The 6,362-nt window shown below is 39.5% G+C and overlaps 1 protein-coding gene across 4 annotated transcripts in view; it reads left to right on the top strand.

The window, feature by feature from the left end:
• The window catches only part of LIMA1 (LIM domain and actin binding 1), a 94,115-nt gene that overhangs the window by 25,653 nt on the left and 62,100 nt on the right, over positions 1 to 6,362 (top strand). Inside the window, exon 1 of one of the 4 annotated variants that reach the window (XM_014548614.1) lies at positions 3,386 to 3,481. The exons of the other annotated variants lie outside the window; for them this stretch is intronic. The gene's annotated coding sequence lies outside the window, so the exon portion shown is untranslated. Of the gene's footprint in view, positions 1 to 3,385; positions 3,482 to 6,362 lie in introns of those variants that run through there. 4 annotated transcript variants of the gene reach the window in all.

The raw sequence follows: 6,362 nt of genomic DNA on the forward strand, positions 1-6,362 counted from the left end.
TTTTTATTGATTTCAGAGAGGAAGGAAGAGGGAAAGAGAGATAGAAACATCAATGATGAGAGAATCATCGATCAGCTGCCTACTGCACGCAGGGATATGCCCTGACCAGGACTCAAACTGTGACTTCCTGGTTCCTATGTCCACACTCAACCACTGAGCAACACTGGCCGGGCTATCTGGGAATTTTTGTACTATCTTTGTAACTCTGAAAATCTAAAATTATTTCAAAATAAAATGGTAAAAAAAAAGCTATTAGCAAAAAAAAAAAAGCTATTAGCTTCTAAAAATTTTTTCAAGTATGTGAATTTAATCACTACTTTTTACACAAAAATACAGCCTTAGAAATAAATGCAGTTTATATTCTGGAAAAAAAACATTCTGTGGGCATATATTTCACATTGCTTTTGTTTAAAATTTCCCTTTGTACCTTAAAGATTGTTAATGTTTTTTTTCCTTTTAACTAGTTGCTCCCTTTTATCTGTTGACATCTAAATTGAAAAGAGTTTTTGGTTAATAACAAAACAAAACTTTAAAACTCTGCAATCTAAAAAACAAACAAACAAAAACCACTCTACAATCTATTTATAAATAAATAACATTTTCTTTGAACAAGTGAGTTTGTTGTACAATTGACCCTTGAACAGTGCAGGCAAGGGTAAGGGAGCTGACCCCATTCAGTCAAAAATCTGTGTATCAGGCTGGTGTGGTTCAGTTGATTGAGTGTTGTCCCGTGCACCAGGAGGTCACTGGTTGCATTCCTGGTTAGGGTACATGCCCACATTGTGGGCTCGATCCCCAGTAGGGGATGTGTAGGAGGCAGCCAAGGGATGTTTCTCTCTCTCTCCTTTCCCTTCCTATCTCTGAAATAAAAATAAATAAATAAATTTGCCCTGGTCACTGTGGCTCAGTTGGTTGGGTGTCATCCCGTTCAGTAAAGGATTGCCGATTCAATTCCCAGTCAGGGTATATGTCCAGGTTGTGGGCATGCGAGAGGCAGCCAATCGATATTTCACTCTCACATCAACGGGTCTCTCTTTTTTCCTTTCCCTTCCTCTCTCTCTAAAAATCAGTAAAAAAAAAAAAAATCTTTAAAAAAAGGTCTGGCTGGGGGAGACCAAGATGGCGGCATAGGTAAACACCAGAGACTGCTGCCGCAAACAACCACTTCAAAAATACAACTAAAAGACGGAACGGACATCACCCAGAACCACAGGAAGGCTGGCTGAGGAGAGACTCTTCAACTAGAAGGAAAAATAACAGCACACCGAGGCTCAGAGGAGGCGCAGTGTGGAAAATACTCAGGTGCGGAGGTGCGCGCGCAAAGCGGGCTGGTGGCTGAGAGCGCGGTTGTCGTTTTCGGTCAGGGGGGAGTCTCAGACTCTGAGCTCCAGATACGGGCGAATCGCTGGGGACTCGGACCCAAACGGGAGAAGCGGGAGTGTCTGGCATCAGTTGGAAGGCAGCTTTCCCTCCGAGGTTTGCAGCGGTTCCGGGGGTTCTGAGAAGCAGAGCCTCTGGGAACAGGACTGAGGGCACCATAACGGCTCCCTCCGCCCGCCCTGTTGAGCCCGCCCCGCCCAAGCCCTGCGCAGAGCCATTTGCCGGATCGCCTCAGGCAAAGGCTAGATTAGCACCTCCCCAGAGGACAGAAGTTTTCCGCGGCAGACACAGCTGATTCACACAGCCAGTCGGCCTGGTGGTCAAATCCCTCTAGTATTAACTACAACAATCAAGGCTCAACTAGAACAAGACTGCGCACAAAGACCACTAGGGGGTGCACCAAGAAAGCATAAAAAATGCGGAGACAAAAAAACATGACAGAAATGGACGATATAGAGCTAAAAAACGCAATTTTGAGGGCTTGCAATAAACTTTTGGAGAGCTTCACGAAAACTAATGAGACCCTCGATGCTATGATAAAGAAACTAGAAATTAAGCATACACGCTCTGAAATAAAGAATATTACACCCAATAGCAGACCAGAGGAGCGCAAGAATCAAGCCAAAGATTTGAAATGCGAAGAAGCAAAAAACACCCAACCGGAAAAGCAAAATGAAAAAAGAATCCGAAAATACGAAGATAGTGTAAGGAGCCTCTGGGACAGCTTCAAGCGTACCAACATCAGAATAATAGGGGTGCCAGAAGATGAGAGACAGCAAGATATTGAAAACCTATTTGAAGAAATAATGGCAGAAAACTTCCCCCACCTGGTGAAAGAAATGGACTTACAGGTCCAAGAAGCGCAGAGAACCCCAAACAAAAGGAATCCAAAGAGGACCACACCAAGACACATCATAATTAAAATGCCAAGAGCAAAAGACAAAGAGAGAATCTTAAAAGCAGCAAGAGAAAGAGACTCAATTACCTACAAGGGAATACCCATACGACTGTCAGCTGATTTCTCAACAGAAACTTGGCAGGCCAGAAGGGAATGGCAAGAAATATTCAAAGTGATGAATACCAAGAACCTACAACCAAGATTACTTTATCCAGCAAAGCTATCATTCAGAATTGAAGGTCAGATAAAGAGCTTCACAGATAAGGAAAAGCTAAAGGAGTTCATCACCACTAAACCAGTATTATACGAAATGCTGAAAGGTATCCTTTAAGAAGAGGAAGAAGAAAAAGGTAAAGATACAAATTGTGAACAACAAACATGCATCTATCAACAAGTGAATCTAAGAACCAAGTGAATAAATAATCTGATGTATAAAAAAAAAAAAAAGGTCTGTGTATAACTTTGGACTCCCCTAAAACTTGACTACAGTTAACCCGAAGTCTTTACAATAACATAAACTGTCAATTACACATACTTAGTATGTTATATGTGTTATATACTATATTCTTACAATAAGTAAGCTAGAGGGAAAAATGTTATTAAAATATCATAAGGAAGAGAAAATGTTAATAGAATTTATTGAAAAAAAATCTGCATGTAAGTGGACCTGCACAGTTCAAACCCATATTGTTCAAAGGTCAACTGTACTTTGCCCTCTTTAATTTTTCAAGGCTATATTCAGGCAACTATGCCTCTTGCACAAGTAGCCATCTCAGGAGAGAGAGAGAGAGAGAGAGAGAGAGAGAGAGAGAGAGGAGAGAAGACTTAGATTGGGTTTATAAGAACAGGATTCAGGAATTTATTTCTGGGGGCCAATTCATTAGGTTAGGTAAGCCTATATCAGAGTAGGTTTAAGTCTTATTATTAGAATAGGTTTGCTGGAGCAGCTAGAGACCTCACCCTAAGCAATAGCTTGAGGAAGCTGATACCTGGGGCCAAATATCCCAGTGAGTCATTGCCCAACCCTTAAACTTTCAAGGACCTTTGTTCAGAGATCTTTATTTCCAGGCTACAGCTCACCTGTAGAATGTTTAGCTATTCTACCTCAACCTATCTGGTATGATTTAAAAAAAAAAAAAAAAGAAAGAAAGAAGAAGAACTTGAACTGAGAATTAGAACTCTGGCTCTCATACTAACTACCTGGTGAGTTTGGGAAATTATTGGACCTTTATATGGTTTAACTCCCTTGTATAAAAAGGGGGAGAGGGGACTTGATTACTGATTTCTGAACTGCTCTCTTGTAAAATTCTGCACATGTATCTAAAGTTGAAGACATCTTCCTTCTTAGCAAATGATTCCCCTTTCTATGTATCCCCTTTTTATTTGATATGCCATTGTCCTTATAGTCTCTGAGGCTAAAATCTTAGTTATTTTTGTTATATCTGTTTCCTTTAACTCTTGCATACAACTGTCAACCATTCCAGCAGTTCTTTGTTCACAGTCAAAGTGGTAATAGGATGCATATGCCCTTAGAGGTTGGGTTTGGAGTCTTGTTCACATACGGAATGTCCAAACCTGAAGAGGATTTTTACAGAGTTCACTAGTATTTGAACCAAATTGATGACAGTGCTGGGAAGCGAAATCTCAAATGCTTCAGAGAACAGTTTTGCAGTTTCTTTTATGCATTTGAAATTAAGGAGGGAGTATAAGAAAGATTACATGAAGTGGGGAGAAAGCTAAGTGGGGATTGGGCTACAGGATAGTTAAGATTATATGCTTTCTTGAGGGTGGTTATGCCTTGGAGGGATATTACTTCTGGCATTTCAAAGGGGTGCATGTGAAAAATGAACAGGGTTTGCTTAAAAACCTTCCACTAAAGAAGTTATAGACCTGTCGTATAATTACCCACCATGACCAGTCTAGTTAGGAATTTATGATCAGATCACCCTGTGAGGTTATTTTCCAAAGAACTCTTTTTTTGTCCACAGTCTGAAACACTGGATTCTGCCTGGGACATCTATTAGCTATGTGACCTTAGGCAACTTATTCAACCTCAATGAACCACATTTTTGAAAATGGAAATCATACTCTAGGGTTGGGAAAGGATTAGTTGAGTTAGTAAGTGCCCAATAAGTGATAGCTGCTATTACTATTTGTTTTGTAACTTTATTTATTTATCTATCTACTGCTTACTTATTTCCATTACCATTTATCTCCTGCTGCTGTTATTATTTGTATATGGCAGTGGAAAAAATATTCAAGGATATTGTAGCAGCCCAGACTGAACACCTTCTTCTGAGTGGGTCTTTCCAGGTGTTGGTACATGTCTTTTTCACTCTTAACAGGATTTCTGGAATTAAGGAAATTGTTCTAATATCTGAGAATAGGACCCTCATTTGAAAGTATGTGGGGGGAGATATCATACCTTTCTTTAATGTAAACCCATGAAAGCCAAGATAGTCACAATGGAGAGTATTTCCAGTGGGCCCAAGGTAACTTTAAGTATCTCTGATAGAACAAATGATTATTTCTGATACTTATTCTTGGAAGATACTTGCCACTATATTCTCATTGAAAGATAGTTTGTATGAGTTTGCAGCTCGGGGTTCAGAGATTTTGCTACCCAATTTTCTACCTTGGCTAAAAGATGGTTTTAATCATGATTCGTTACTTGTAGTGGAAAGAAAATTGACTTTGGAATCAAACAGAATATGGGTTTAAATTCCAGCCCTGCTACTTTAATAGCTATGTGATCATTATAAAGTTATTTAAATCTCTAAATCTCCGTTTCTTCATTATAAATATAAAATAATAAAATAATTTTGTAAAGTAGTTGTGAGGATTAAGTGAGATATGTACTTCCCAGAAGCAGATGTTTTAAAATGTTTATTTCCTTCCAAAAGTCTGATTTTTAACCTTAGCCTTGAATTTTTAGCTTCCTGTTGTGTATCAGTAGTATTTGTATTCTGACATGTATATCTCAACATGTGTAAAACAAAACTCATCAATCTCCCTCTTCTTCCCATATTCACTCTCTCTGTTAATGGCATCAACATTCAACATTATTCAAATTTGATGGTGCCAGCTTTGATTCCTTCTTTTATCCTAAATCCTTTGTTATTCTAAGAACAATCAATTCTCTTTCTTTCTTTTGTATTTTTTTTAATCCTCATCTATGATATTCCCTCCCCTCCCTCCCACCGCCCCCCCCCAAACACTATTTTGTAGAGAGAGTGGAAGGGAGGAAGAGAGAGAGAGAGAGAGAGAGAGAGAGAGAGAGAGAGAGAAACATTAACGTGTGAGAGATACATCAATTGGTTGTCTCCCACATGCACCCAGACCAGGGCCAGGGATTGAACCTGCCACTGAGGTATGTGCCTTTGATCAGAAATTGAACTCGCCACCCTTTTGTCCCCGGGTCGATGCTCTAACCACTGAGAAACTCAGCCAGGGCTCTCTTTCCACCTTTCTATTTCCACCTATTCTGATTTTAACCTTGATTACCTATCACTTAGACAGTTTTAGGATCTTCTTGACTAGTAATTTGCACTCCAATCTTTTCTCCTCTTCTCAAGATACACACTGCTGCAGAATCATCTTTTAAAACATGGCTCTTGCCCTGGCCAGGTAGCTCAGTTAGTTGGAGCATTGTCCCCTACACCAAAAGATTGTAGGTTCAACTCCCAATCAGGGCACATATCCCGGTTGTGGGTTCGATTCATGATTGGGGCGAGTACAAAGGCAACAGATCAAGATTTTTCTCACACATCAATGTTTCTATCTCTTCTTTTCTCTCTCTCTCAAATCAATAAAAATCATATCCTTGGGTGAGGATTAAAAAACAACAGCTAAAAACAACAACAGCAACAACAACAAAAAAGGCTCTTATTAGGGTACTTGCTTTTTTAGAAATGTTCTTTTTCCCACCACAGAGACTGAGAAATTCACTACAGAGTTCTTTTCTTTTCTTTTTTTTTTATGATTTTTTTAAATTAAATCTTTATTGTTCAGATTATTACATTGGTTCCTCTTTTTTCCCACCATAACTCCCCTCCACCCAGTTCCCACCCCACCCTCCGCCCTC

Source organism: Myotis brandtii, unplaced genomic scaffold (genome assembly GCF_000412655.1).
Source record: "Myotis brandtii unplaced genomic scaffold, ASM41265v1 scaffold517, whole genome shotgun sequence".
In the NCBI taxonomy this organism is placed as follows: domain Eukaryota; kingdom Metazoa; phylum Chordata; class Mammalia; order Chiroptera; family Vespertilionidae; genus Myotis; species Myotis brandtii.